This window comes from Astatotilapia calliptera, chromosome 3 (genome assembly GCF_964374335.1).
Source record: "Astatotilapia calliptera chromosome 3, fAstCal68.1, whole genome shotgun sequence".
NCBI classification, from domain to species: domain Eukaryota; kingdom Metazoa; phylum Chordata; class Actinopteri; order Cichliformes; family Cichlidae; genus Astatotilapia; species Astatotilapia calliptera.
In genome coordinates, this window is record NC_137424.1 from 42811035 (window position 1) to 42824848 (window position 13814).

Consider the following 13814-nt stretch of genomic DNA (forward strand, 5'->3'; position numbering starts at 1 on the left):
ACTTTTGTTACTATGAGCTATTTGTGCCAGATGTTTTCTTTAATCTCTTTGGCCTTTAAAATGTGCATCTAACCCCCCCCCCCCCCCCCCCAAAAAAAACAACAACAACTACTTAAATGTGTTAAAGGTGCATATGTTTTTTCCCTCCAGAGTCAAATTCAGAGGGTAGTTATTTTATAAAACTGGAGAGTATTAGTTATGTGGCATCCTTCCCACACAGTGGCATCTCCCTCGCTTTACAGGGCTGAACTGTGACTCTGTCGAACATAAGAATCAGTTGCCAAAGACTCAAGTCTGGTCCAAAGAATAACTTTGGAAAATGTGAACAAAGGATAAATTTTAACTGTATTTTCACAGGTTTTACAGCACTTCTACCTTCCCCCGATGGCCATTCATACCTCACCAAAATAAAATTAACAGATAAACATTTAGAAGAAAGTTTCTCCTATTTATGATTTTTACAGGGTTCCCCATAAAAAACAAAAACAAAAAGAGGAAATGCTTTTAACTATCAAACATTTCCTGTTGTCTAATTTCAGGACAGTCAGAGTTCTGAGCTAACATGACTTTTACACATTTATTTCTTACAGCTTAAGCCCAAAGCAGCAATCTTTACGCTGACAGAGGATTTTCACTGGTCTGACCTGCTTAAGATCAAACTTGGCTGCATGTGGCCAATAATGAAAAATGAATCTTAACCTGCAGCCGATTTTACCCCAGTATTAAACCCTACTATTTGCTACAGACTTCTTTCTTATCTCCAAAAACTCAGTCATGCCCTCACAATGTGACTGCGCAGTAAACACACACACAGAGCTGTAACAGAAGTCTCTGCACTGTGTCACCAGTTAACTCTGATTATCCAGAAGAACTTGAACACATCAGAGTTAGCAACTCTGTAAATTACTCATCCTGTTCCTGTGTAGTGAGAGAGCCAGTTGTAACGAGATTATTTTGATTAGACACAAGGCCAAAGGTCAGAAGGCCCCCTGTGGACACTGGGAACACTGCAGATGTACACAGTCTGCAGAAGGAGCGCCTGTTAGTGTAGGTGCAGGTTAAGCTCGTAATCTTTTGCTGCCTGGAGCAGCTTCGCGGTAATTGTTACCTAACTTTCAAGGTAAAAGCCTGTTGGGAGACTGCACCCAGGTAAATATAGACACGCTCTCTTAGGACATGCCAACCCAAAGCTGTATCTGTAAGGTAGGCTGAGCCCCTTTGGCAGCAGAGATAAATGAATTTAAACTGCTTTAGTGGCCTGGTTTCCTCAGTAATGATGTCTCTTTTCTTAGTTCCATCTCTGGGGAGATTTAGGTCCATGTGTGCCACAGATTGAATCATGACCCTGCTCCTTTGTTGCAAAACTCAACCACAAAATTATTCTCAACGTGTTTTTGTCTTCACAAACCCCCCAGGACACGGAGGAGGAGTTACGTTGATCTGGCCAACGCTTTGAGCCAAATCTTAGCCGACTGAGTGTCCGGTGCTGTGCTGCTCTCTTGCATAATGTCAGCGCACAAAGTGTGACCGATTTTGGGATAAAAGAATGAGGGGAAGGGGAGAAGAGAGGAAGGGGCCCCTGCTCTCTGCCAGTTTTCATACAAATCGGAGCCCCAGTGAAAGAATCCAGAGAAGCAAAGTAAGATCCATTTAATGGCGTACGTGCACACATCTCTGAGGGGAAAAGAGGCAGGCTGGTCATTTGAGCATAAAATTCTTTTGTTTTGTTCGCCTCAGCTTGAGCCAGGAGGGAAACGGGACATCGAGGCAGATCTGGCCGTTCCCAGAAACATTGAATTAACCTGCTGTTTGTGCAGCTGTGTACTCTTCTCTCCTGCTTCTCCCGCTTGTTTCTTGGTGGAGAGCTCTTCAACACACCCACACACCGCAGCCTAATCTGAAAGTAGCACTCATCCTGCAGTCACTGGCCAAACACAAATTTCAGCTCAGACGCACGTACCTGATAACTCGGCGCTGTCCACCACCCGGTCATTATGGCAACCACTAATAGCAGAAGCAGAGCCACAAAGCAGACAGTGAGGCACATTCAGCGGCTCGCTCAGCATCTCCAAAATCAACACATCTTAAAATCCAAATTTGAACTGTTTATTAATCAGAACAAACTCACTTTGTCAAGAACAATCACAATAAAAACTCACCCGTCAGGTATCCACACACGAAGACTTTTTGTCTGAGTCATGTTAGTTTCAAAGTGTCTGCAGATGCTGACACCCGTGTTAGTGGGAAGTGTGTTATTATGAGATGTGATAATGTGCATTAGCAACAAGACACAGTGTCACTTTGCCTGTTTGCACCATTGCTTCAAGGCAAACCTGACAGTCTGTGCTCCACTCTGCATGGAGGAGCTGTGATATTAACACTTTCAGTGCCAGATTATTATTTTCAATCTACCTGTGACTCATGAATCTCCAATCACTCAACATATCCCACAATACTTTTGCTCTATGAAAATATACAGTGAAGTTCAAAAGTATTGAGTCGCCCCCTCATTTCTTAATATTTTCTTCCCAGGAGCCAGACTTTCTTGTAATTCTTAACGTGCTCTTGAGCAATACGTCTCCAGGTTTCTGAAGGACTGTCACAGATTTCCTTTGGCTACTTTTTCACTCATTTTCAGTCCAGTCCTTGAACCAGACCAGAGGAATGTTTGTTTGTTTGTTTAAACCACTTCACATTAACTTTTGAGTCACTCGGGCATTCAAACAGCACTTAACTTATGTGTCTACACACAACACAATGAAAAATACCAAAGATAACACAAAGTAGGATTTCTATCACCATCTCAGAGAGTTATTAGCTGAATATAATACTGAATATCTCTGCACGGTGTTCGCTGTAACCCTAAAAAGGAAGGAAGAGGCAGCAAATGCAAGTCTTACAAATCAGGAACATTTGAATGTCTTTAAAGAAGCCTGGAGAACTATTCCTGAAGATTACATAAAAAAATGACACGAATGTTTGGCTCTGAGTTCAGACTGTGTTGGAGAATAAAGGTCATCTCTGACTTTTAAACTCATTATAATTGTACAAACTCAGTTTTGCCTTATTTACTGTGTTTCCACGTCTGTTTGCTCTTGTTTCAATAAATCATTGCACCTATTTCTCATTTTCCTAACAAAATATAAGTAACCTGTGGCTTGAGACAGAGCAGATTTTTTAATGCTGTCGCATGCTGTGATAACACTGATTGCTGGATTTCTCCATCACTGCTGGGACGGTGTTAAATCAGCACTGACCCGTTCGATGAAGTGTCTGCAATTCATTTAGTTAATGAAATGTGTCGGCTGAGAAATAATCAGCCCGGAAAACCCATCAAATCATTTCAGTTGCCGTTCATCCCATTTGGTGCAGTTTCGTATGCTCTCATCACATCTTTTATAAATGCTCTACAGAATTAATTAACAGTTGCGATCCCATAAAGTTGGTTCTGTTCAACTGGACGTTTTGTTTTCAGTGGGAGAAAAGTTTTGTCAGCCTTCCAGACTGAACAAATGCTTCCGGCATGTCACTGCCTGGACGACTGAGCGTGGATCACGACGTAACAACTGTGATCTGTGTTGAATCTAACCCATGAGAGCCCAAACCCATTTTTACTGTCAGGAAAACTATGGGAGAGTCAATGTTGAAACTTTAACAGGAACTTTTTCTAAATGTGTAAAAGGGCGTAGGTTCTTATGGGCTAAAGTACAAAATCAAAACAAACCAGTTGAAAAGGAAAAAGGAAAGTTCCAGGAGCATGCTTGGAGCAGTAAATGTTAGCTGACTTTTAATGTGTTTTGTTTTTATAGCAAACTGGGAATAAAACAATTCCCTTATCTAGAACATACAGCCCTGGGAGGAACCTCCCTATCTGTTCTGCAGTTTCCCAAATAGACCCCCTTTTTTAATCACAGCTTTTTTTCTATCTTCCTTTGCTTTTGTAATCATGTTGAACAGGGAATCATCAGCTTTCAGACCCTTTAAACCTATTTAATATCAAAGTACACGCTCTTTAAGAGGCTGCAGAAGACAGCATGGTGCTCTTTGCCCTGCAGGAGAATTATCTACTCATTTGCATGCTGTGCAGGATACGCCTCCTTTACGACGTGAATGAGCTCACTATGTGAAACATGTGTACGTCTTGTTTACGTAGAAACAACAGCAGGAGATAAATAACTCAATGTACAGACCACAGAGAGGGGAGGGTGGGGGGCAGGAACCAGCCGCGAGTGACCTCAGCTAGTCAGCACCGGTTCCACAGACACACACACCAAAATGCTAGAAAATTAAACTGTGGGTGTGTGTGTCTGAGGGAGGGGACAACAAGAGGGGGTGAGGGGTAAGGGGAGGGAAGAGACGACTAGACTGGTTTAAACCTGCGATGACAGCATTTTAGTTAGTGTTCAAAATTCTCACAACAATCAGTGATGAAAACAAACACAGTGGCTTTGCACATCTTATCTGCCCTGGATTTGTCTGCAGAAAGACATTATCCTAGATGCTAATGTCATTATACACACACTGACACACACAGCCTGTCCTCCTCCTCCAACAACTCTATTAAACCCCCATTCTCTGCTCCATGACCTCCTCTAACAGCATAATAGAAGGAGAAGTAGGGTAATACAAATCAACAACACAACCTGAAGTGAGGCTTTTCTGCACAAGGGTCAAGAGTAACTGACGTATAAGTACATTTATAGGTAATTTTGCAGCGCTTGTCCATAGATTGCAGTGACTAATGACATAGATATTGATCCTTCTATTATAAGCATGAAATTAAAAAAATATCTGCTTGTATTTTAAAGTTTTTGCTTTTTCCATTTGATACTTTGAACAGTACCTTTGAGACAAGACAACGCTCTCTAAGCCTTTTAAATTAAATACTTATCCAGTCATGCACAATTATGTGAAAAACTCTGTGCAGTTCTGTAAAAAACTAAGTGCACCCTACGACTCAGTAGTTTCCCTTGAACCACCTTTAGCACCCATGACTTGCAATAATCATTTTCTGTGTCACTTTATCACATTAAATGTCCCGCTTTTCTTTGCAGCATTGCTTCAGTTCACTGAGCTTATCAAGCATTTATACACGCACAGCTCTCTTAAGTTCCCACCGCAGCATTTGAGTCTGGACTTTGAGGCCTTGCAGCACCTCGATTCTTTTCTTTTTCAGTCATTCTGTTCCGTTGTCCTTGTGATCATTCACCTGTTGCATGAGCCAATTTAGGTCGAGGCTTAGCTGTCGACCTCACGTTTGACTCTAGTGTCGATTCAATGACTCCTGTGTTCGGATTTGACCAAACATGGTGCTGTGCATTATGCTCCAACATCTCCACTTTGGTCCCATCTGTCCAAAGGACATTGCTGCAGCAGTCTGGTGATTTTTCAGACGCCTTTCTTTCCAAGCTCCTTAGACTACGATGACCTGGATGACTGAAAAGCTTCACAGACATAGAGAGAAGACGCTTTCTTCTGACGGCGTATCCAAACAAACCATCGTTGTTCAGTACTTTTCTAATTGCACTGTCACAAACATGTAACATGCTAACTGAGGGCTGTAGAGTTCTTTTGCAGTTTCTCAGAGGACTGCATGCTTTGACTTTGAGATGTAATTGCTGGGACTTTTGCGCTTTTGCATTAACGCAAAATGCTTCAAACAAGAAAACTCTCCAAACTTTAGCTTTTATGGAAATAGTCAAACTTCCTGATGATAAATAGCAACACCTAGCTTACAAGTACCGTCTTGATTCCTTTGGAAGCAGGTTGGACTTAGTTTTTCACCAAACTGCGCTGATTCATGTGAAAACTTTGGTCTTCACACGACTTTACACTCTGGGGCAAAAAAAAAGGATAAAAAAAAAACAGGACATAACTGTATAATTCAAGCAAGCATGAATGTTTTTCTTATATTTTCACTCAACTAGAGAAAATACTGAATGACACTCATTGTTTTCCAGTAACAACAGCTTTATGTTTGCCTACTGGTGGTGGTCAGAGGGCCCGGTGGCGCCTGTGTCCGGCAGCCTCGCCTCTGTCAGTGCGCCCCAGGGCAGCTGTGGCTACAATGTAGCTTGCCATCACCAGTGTGTGAATGTGTGTGTGAATGGGTGAATGACTGAATGTAGTGTAAAGCGCTTTGGGGTCCTATGGACTAGAAAAGCGCTATACAAATGCAGGCCATTTACTATTTACCATTTACCGACACTAGGGGTGCAAAATTAGGTTGACCAATGACACTTCTTTCTGTGAATAAGCTTCTTGTCAGTCATATGGTGAGGCATAATCTTATTTATCCTTCTTTTTGACTCTAAGGAGATCACCATTTACAAAATCAACATCCTGTTGTATACAGTAACACTTGAAATGACCCATTTAGCCCAGGACAAAGGTTGCGCATCAAGAGAGCTGAAGTGCTGTTTTCCATAGTCGCCTGCACAACAGGATGCATCACTGCAGCGTGAGGACTTTCCCCTTTGCTGATTAGAAGGCTTTTACGCACACTTCTGTCGCCGCCCTTTCCATTCAAGTCCTCCTTTCAGCCACTGGTTGTGTCAATAGTACGACAGTGCTTCGTCTTGCTCCTCAGGTAACCCCCCCCTCTCAGCTGACAGGGCCTGATATCATAAATGTACTTGAGGCCAGTGGGACAGTGGGTGTGGTTTAGCTCCTGACATCTGAAGCTGCTCGTGGACTCACAGGAAGCGACACACTGTTGCCTCGTAATCATATTCAGGCCACCAGCAGACTGGCAGGGACACTTGTCACCTTACAAGGATAGGAAAGAGTGTGTGAACGCACAGAGGTGACATTGCAGAGGGATCACTTCGGTGCAAGTTTAGAATCTGCTGAACAAAAAAAGAAAATGGAGTTTTTAAGCTATTAAAATGTCATTAACTCCACTAAGAACAGCAAATCAGAGCAAATACTTGCCTGGCTGATACATCTGTTTAAGCATGTCTGATTTAACATGATAGTTCTGGTCTGCTGACCTGCTGTTAATCATTCACAGGGCAGATTTAAAATTAGAGAGAATGTCCCACTGAGGCACGTCTGTCCTTCACCCACATCCACAGGTGTAAATCTGTAAGCGTGAGTGTGCAGCTGCCATTAAGACCACAACGCAGACTTTAACTCATGGAGACAGACTGTTAAAGAGCAGCTTCACTGTCAGCCCAAAATACAGATTTGGCTCATTTAAGTCTTCAATCCATTCCAGGTGTTTTTGACAATCAGTGCTCTAAAATAAGAGTAAGAAGACAATTGGAAAGTGTTGAAAACACTCAGATACTCAGAATCAATCAGCAAACGTCACCCACTTAACCATTAGAAACCTCTGGTGCTTTGAGCTCAATGTAGCAGATGATGTTAAGGTTGAAGTCCCACTAAGGTGACTGGTTTTATAAACCCTAAAGGTTTATATGAAAATAGAAATGCTCTTCAAAATAACTGCATGATTTCCAGTAAAAAACAACGTAATTTATAGTCCTCTAATGAACTATTAAGGCATTGTACTGAACAAAGTTGAATTATGTGTAATTCCTCATTCACAGTGGAAGAACAAGTTTTAGAAAGCATGCCTCTTGTTTCACTAACTACTTCCTGGGTGATTTCTGGGCAGCGGGCTCAGACTCACTCTAAGAACTCATCTGGGTAAATTTCCAAATCACTGCAGCCAGAGCACTGCCTTTGATAAGCCTTAAATAGAAGCCAGGAAAAAAAGCATGTAGCGAGATTCACGCTGTCCATTTGTTCCTACCTGATATACAGCTGGTCATTCTTGTTCAGGAGTGACAACAAAACTGTTTGCAAAGTTATATAAAAATCATTTTTAGCTGCTTGTGCTGGCACAGACTTTAAATGTGTGCAACAAAATCTGAGCTGGCTGCAACTGTTTCCACGTGACTCATTTGGACTGGTGACGAGGTATAAACATCTGGCCAAGCCTTTATTCCCTGAAATCACTATTTACCTGTATCTAAAGGGCAAAATCCACGGTCTTTATTACTGTGCAGACTCTCGGGAAGACCTTAACAATATATATTGTGAATGTTTTGGGGGCATGAACAAAGAGACGTGATTCCTGCCATTAGATTATAGATTGTAGAAGGTACAGAAAGAAAAACCGACTGTAGGCGTGTGAAAAATGAGCCAATAGCAAAATGTGTTCTGAAGCTGAAGCTGACGTTTTGTTTTGGCATAAATAATCAGTTTCATCTTGAGTAGGAAACTAAGTGTGACTTAAGGTGAATCAATTTTTTTATGGTTTGCAATGATTTTAAGCCTTCTGGAGCCAGGTACCCCTTACACAAGGACCCCGACATAAGTGATTTCTCACTATCTGTTGGAAATTTTAGTTTTTCAATGATAACGCTGGTGCAAGCGATCGACATCATTTGTTGGCAATGTAAATATGCACAGAAGTCAACTAACAGTCCAGGACTTTTAGGATCCCCAGCCCCAATCAGAGAACCATAAATCTCATGCCTTGTTTACAGACCTAATATTAAAGGAAATGTCATTTTGTGCAACAACATGGGTTGGCTACAGTATGGTGATGGTAACAAAACATAACCGTACAAAATATAAATAAAGAAAGAAAAGCGGTGATGCTCTCTCTATGGATCAGTATAGAATAAATAGAAAAACCTGACTCCCGGATGTCAAACGATATCAAGGATCACATCATGATCATAGTTTGAGAGAGTCAAAATCATCTTAACTCTCTTGTCATTTTGCACCTGTTATTTCGTTTTTCCTACACAAGCGGCTATTTATGCTTTATCCACATCAACACGTGCAGATGGAGGCACAACAAGCAGGAAGCACTGCACAAGCCTACAGTACGTGCATTAAGGAGGGGTTAGCCGGGAGGGAGAGTGTACAGGAGGAACGCACAAGAAAGGAGGGAGGGTGAGAGAAAGCAGGCGTGTCCATTCAGCATGCTCCGGGGATTAGCTATTTAAAGTGCGGCGACTGCGCGCCACTGAAACCATTCCACGGTGCCAATAAGGACGCGGATCTCAGGACGTGCAGGACGAGGCAGCGCAGCAAGGACACAGAGTGAAGCACATTTTAATGAGGGGACGCAGATAAAGAGTGAATAGACGCGTAGACAGCGAGAAGAAAATCAGCAGTATCCAGTATTTCATCGGGTAAGTAATCAAACTAACCCTCAATTCAACCATGACTGAAAGGTTGTATCAAGTTGTATTGTAAAAACTTGCTTGAGTGCATCTCGGGTTTTTTTTAAATGTTCTGTTAAAGCTTCACGTAGGTCATGATTTATTGTTCGAATAAATAGATAACCTCGTATGTGATCTTCTCTTATCAAACAGCTTAAGTGTGAGAAGAGGAGGTGTGTGTTTGTGGGAGGGTGCCTGATTATGACACTGTCTGGCAACGCATGGAAGACACTATTACTGACAACAGCCTGCCACACTCGATTATTTACGCGTGAATAAGTCACCGATTCTTCTTCTTATCTTTCTTCTGCGTTAATTAGCAGCAAGATTTATGGTCCAATAATGCGATTTATAAGCATGTTTAACCTCATGCTACCAACTTTAACACATTTCAATAGCCTAGACAAGGAGGAAACGCCACCGCCCCTTTCTCACAGCTTAAAGTTGTTCAAGGAGACAGAGACACGAGTGATGCGCGCAGTGCTCCAGATGAAAGCTCAGATTAGCCCGTCTGGCGTAGTCCGAGCATTTCATTCAAACTTCCACCTGTACGCGCGCACAGGACTCCACCTCACACACTCTGTACCTGTAGCATAGGCGCAAGGAGATTTAACAATCCGGTTAGGCAACTTCTTTAAATAACAAGTTCAGGCATGGGAAAGCGTTAAGTGTCGTGAAAGTTGTTTATGATTCATAAAAAGCATAAACCAGTAATGAAAAGACGTTTCTCGTTGTACAAGTGCTAGCATGTAAGAGGAAGATTGTTTACAACACTGGATTTCTTACAAATTTCAACTTAACTTAGAGTACCAAGTTATTATCTTTATTTTTTTTGTTATTTTCTTAGAAGTTTGAGTTACTAAGTCCAAAAAATTGAGATAACAATCCAACATTTTGGCTATTTTATTTATTTATTTATTTATTTATTTATTTATTGTAGTGGCAAAAATAAACAGCCATAAAACATGTTAGAGGAAATTAAAAACAGAAATCATCAAAGATTTCTTTTTTTTTTTTTGTAAGAAAAAACCTCTTATTTGAAATATAGTTCAACAGTTACATAAATGTTACATCAAAAAGAGGACTTGTTTCATAAAGGTGCAGCATCAGCGTCTCATAGACACTGAAATAAAACATGTTGAGTTATTAGCTGGCTAGCATGTTGACGTGACATGAGATTTTCCATCTATTTGGTGTAATCATGCAAGTTAATTTTATGAAAAATATATTTTGCAGTGTTTAAGAATTAGTTCAAATATGACATTTAGATCGAGTACTAGGCCCACTGCACTTTTCAACAGGAGCCGCTCGGGCATAGAAACCCATGAAGCTCCCAGCTGATAGTTTAGTGCTGATGTTAATGCCAGAGAAAGTTTTGGAAGTTTATTGACCCCACTTTGTAACTTTACGTGGTTTGACACTCCCTGGCTGAGTTGCTGTGGCTCTAAAATGCTTCCACTTTGCAAAAACACAACATATGTTTTTAAATGTGGAATATCTAGAATGGAAGAAATTTCACAAATTGATATTTTATAGTGGTAACACCCATGCTCAAATCCATCTGGATGAGATTCATTTGAGCATCTTTACATTCCTTTGTTTGATTTATGAGCAGCTGAATAGCTGACAGATTTCTGTGGAGTTAAAAAACAACTTGTCTCGTGAATACAGAGAGAAGTAGAGGTTTAAAATGAGCGGGCCTATCACTGCCTGATCCGTCTTTTCTTTGAATATTCAAGGGAAGATGTTCTAAAAGCTGTTTTATCCTCCATCTCTGATGAATATGAATAAAAGCTGACTGCATGCTGCTACGAATGCACACAGAGACATCTGCAGGTAGACGTGCACAGAGTGTGCGTCATCCAGTCTGGAAAGTCTGTATGGAGCTTTGTGGCAGGCAGACTGGCCTTTTTAACTTTTATTTTTATTTTTTTTAAATAAAACTCCTGGGACTGACTGGAAAAGGTCAGGCCCAGTCCCAGCTGAGTGGAAGTGTGGGAAGATCGTTATCATGTTCCTGCATGAATATGTGCTTTGAAGAGTGCAGACAGAGAGGATCGGTGGCATTTGTGGAGGGTACAAAATATATGAAGGGATCAGATTTAATTTAGCTTAAGTTTCATAATTATTCTGTTATGTTTCGTCAAGGACACACACTCACACGCACATGCACAGACATGTGCTTTAAATGATGTGACACAATACTGGCATTGATTGTGAGCCAGAAGCCGCTCGCTAATGTTTCTCGGAGGGATTGCGCAACCTTCAGCTTCACCAGCAAAGCGGCGCTAATTGAACAAGTAAAACTGCATTATTTAGGAGCGGCATGTTAACCACATAAGCTGCCTGCAGGCTGAACTCTCCGCTGTGACAAACAGGCATGGGATCCTAACAGTCACAAAACCTTTCCCCACTTTTCCTCATCACTCCTATCCTCCTTTTGTGACTGTAAGCCTTTTTTTAAAATAATTTATGATGATGTTTTTCTTAGTCGCCTTCCTTTTCTGCTCTTTCTCATCCCATCCTCAGCCTTCTTTATTTTGTCCTTTTCCTTAAGTGCTTTTCCTCTTGCCCCCTCCCTTCTTTGTGTGTGTGTCTGTGTGTGCCATCTGAGGTTGTTTTTCTTTTTCATGCTCCCAGGCCTACTGTGTGCTGCCAGACCCCCACAGCCAACCAAGATCTGTGCCCAAAATTCCTCACTACTGACCAGCCCTTCATATTGTGTGCGCATTTGTGTGTGTGTATGAAACTGGTTCAAACTCTGTACTGTCCCTGTTCCCGTGCTATACTGTGATTTCCCAGAACCTCTAAATTGACCTAAACATAATGGAGTCACTGTGCGTGTAGATGGCATAAGGTTTCAGAGCCACACCTGACTGAAATGCAGATGGGAGGAGTATCGGATGGTTGGAAATAGAGGAGGAAAAAACGCTTGTACTGTGAGAATTTGTCAAGAAACAGGGTGGCTGTGAAATTAGTGTCAGAGTTTCACACTTAGTGGACACATACCTCCCCCATTGGCTTGTCTGTGACGGGGTGTAGCAGCTCTGGGACCGTGGGTATGTGCGAGCTGTCACGTCTGCCTCACTGAGTCAGGCAGCACGACCAGTCAGCAGTAAATAGTTGTCGGGGCGGGGGTTTTGGGGGGTTGTATATTTACCCAGGATTGGCTTTCTTTATGTTGCAATCACAGTTTACAGTTTGCGATCAGATATCTAAACGTGCCTCTGGGATGAATAAACGGTGAATTATCAAACTAAAAGAGGTTTCCCCATCAGAGTGACGAGGTTTACTTCAGACAGAGGTGGGAGGATTAGGATCAAACCTGCTCTGATCATAAATATTGTGACTAACTGGCTGAAGGTTTAATTCCAATAAAAAAAAAAACACACCCAAATGCAAATAAGGAGCTGATTATTACTGTATCCCTTTAAACGAATTGTGGGGTTGGGCACTCATGTCATAATGAGGATGTCAATGTACACTTTAAGCCCTGCATGACTGTTTAAAAAGGTGTACATCATATAAGAGATATCATATATAACCATATTTAATGAAAAAAAAGCTCAGCATTTAAAAAATAATATTGATAAATTCAGCTTTTCATCTTTAACCAACCATGACAAAACAATTATACTGCAGGTCTCTGGACACTGAAGTCTGAAGCTCCCTGTCCATCCATCATCGATCCTACAAAGACATCACACCCGGAGAAAATCGTGCCTGCTTTGTGTCACATCTTGCATCCTTTTTGCTTCACTTTGTGGGTTTTTGTGTGCAAATATTTGCAGTTGTGCAACCCTTAAACATCAATTTTTCCCTTCTTCTGCTTTTGTCAATTTGTAAAGACCCCAAAGGGAAGTAAAACATCTACCAGTGCAGATGCCAGTTATTCATTCCATACTTCACTGTTGCCCTTCAATTGTACCTCAAAAGAATTACTGTAATCATTACTGATAGGAAATCTTGCTAAGTGGTTAGATGGTATTATTCCTTTATGTATTTTATCTGAAAGTGCAGTAAATATCTCCTCAGTTTCCAGTTTGTCTGGTAACAGTTAAATGTGAACATTTATTAGACTGGCATGTGAGGAATGAGCGCTTGCACTTCTCTGCACAGCTACAATAGAAACTGTCAACGTCCATCAGCTCCTTCTGCTCTATTTCACCTGACCTATTTCTTAACCTGATTAGCCTAAAATAAATACCTTTTTTCTTTCTAAGCAGCTACAGCTCTGTGCCGTCACGTGACCCTTTATCTCCCCGCTGCAGATAGGCGGACAGTCCGCAGGGAAATCATGAATTTGACAGACATGTCTGGGTCGAGCTCTGCAGATAGGTCGAGGTTGAGCAGCTGTTTTTTTTTTTTTTTTTTAAAGTTTGATTTTTGCTCTTCAATATCAGTTAAAACAACAGATTTAGAGGCAAATTTGAGAAACTGAAGTTTTTGCTGATATGAGATATGAGGCTGTCAGCTGTGACGTGCCTACATCAGACGACCTCTGTTGTAAAATGTCTTTGCTTGTCAAAAGAGAGCTTATCATTCGCCCTGGCTGCTGTAGTGCACTGACGTCCTGTTCCAGGATTAGACGGCGTGGAGGGTGGTGGTGATGGAGTGGTAAATAGTGAC

General features: G+C 41.5%; 1 long non-coding RNA gene across 1 annotated transcript; it reads right to left on the reverse strand.

The window, feature by feature from the left end:
* Positions 1-1635: 1635 nt before the first annotated feature.
* Positions 1636-2345, reverse strand: LOC145421151 (uncharacterized). Its single transcript, XR_013902465.1, has 2 exons — positions 2160-2345; positions 1636-2004 (listed from the first exon to the last, which is right to left on the reverse strand). It is a non-coding gene; the product is annotated as an uncharacterized LOC145421151 (long non-coding RNA).
* Positions 2346-13814: the final 11469 nt, after the last annotated feature.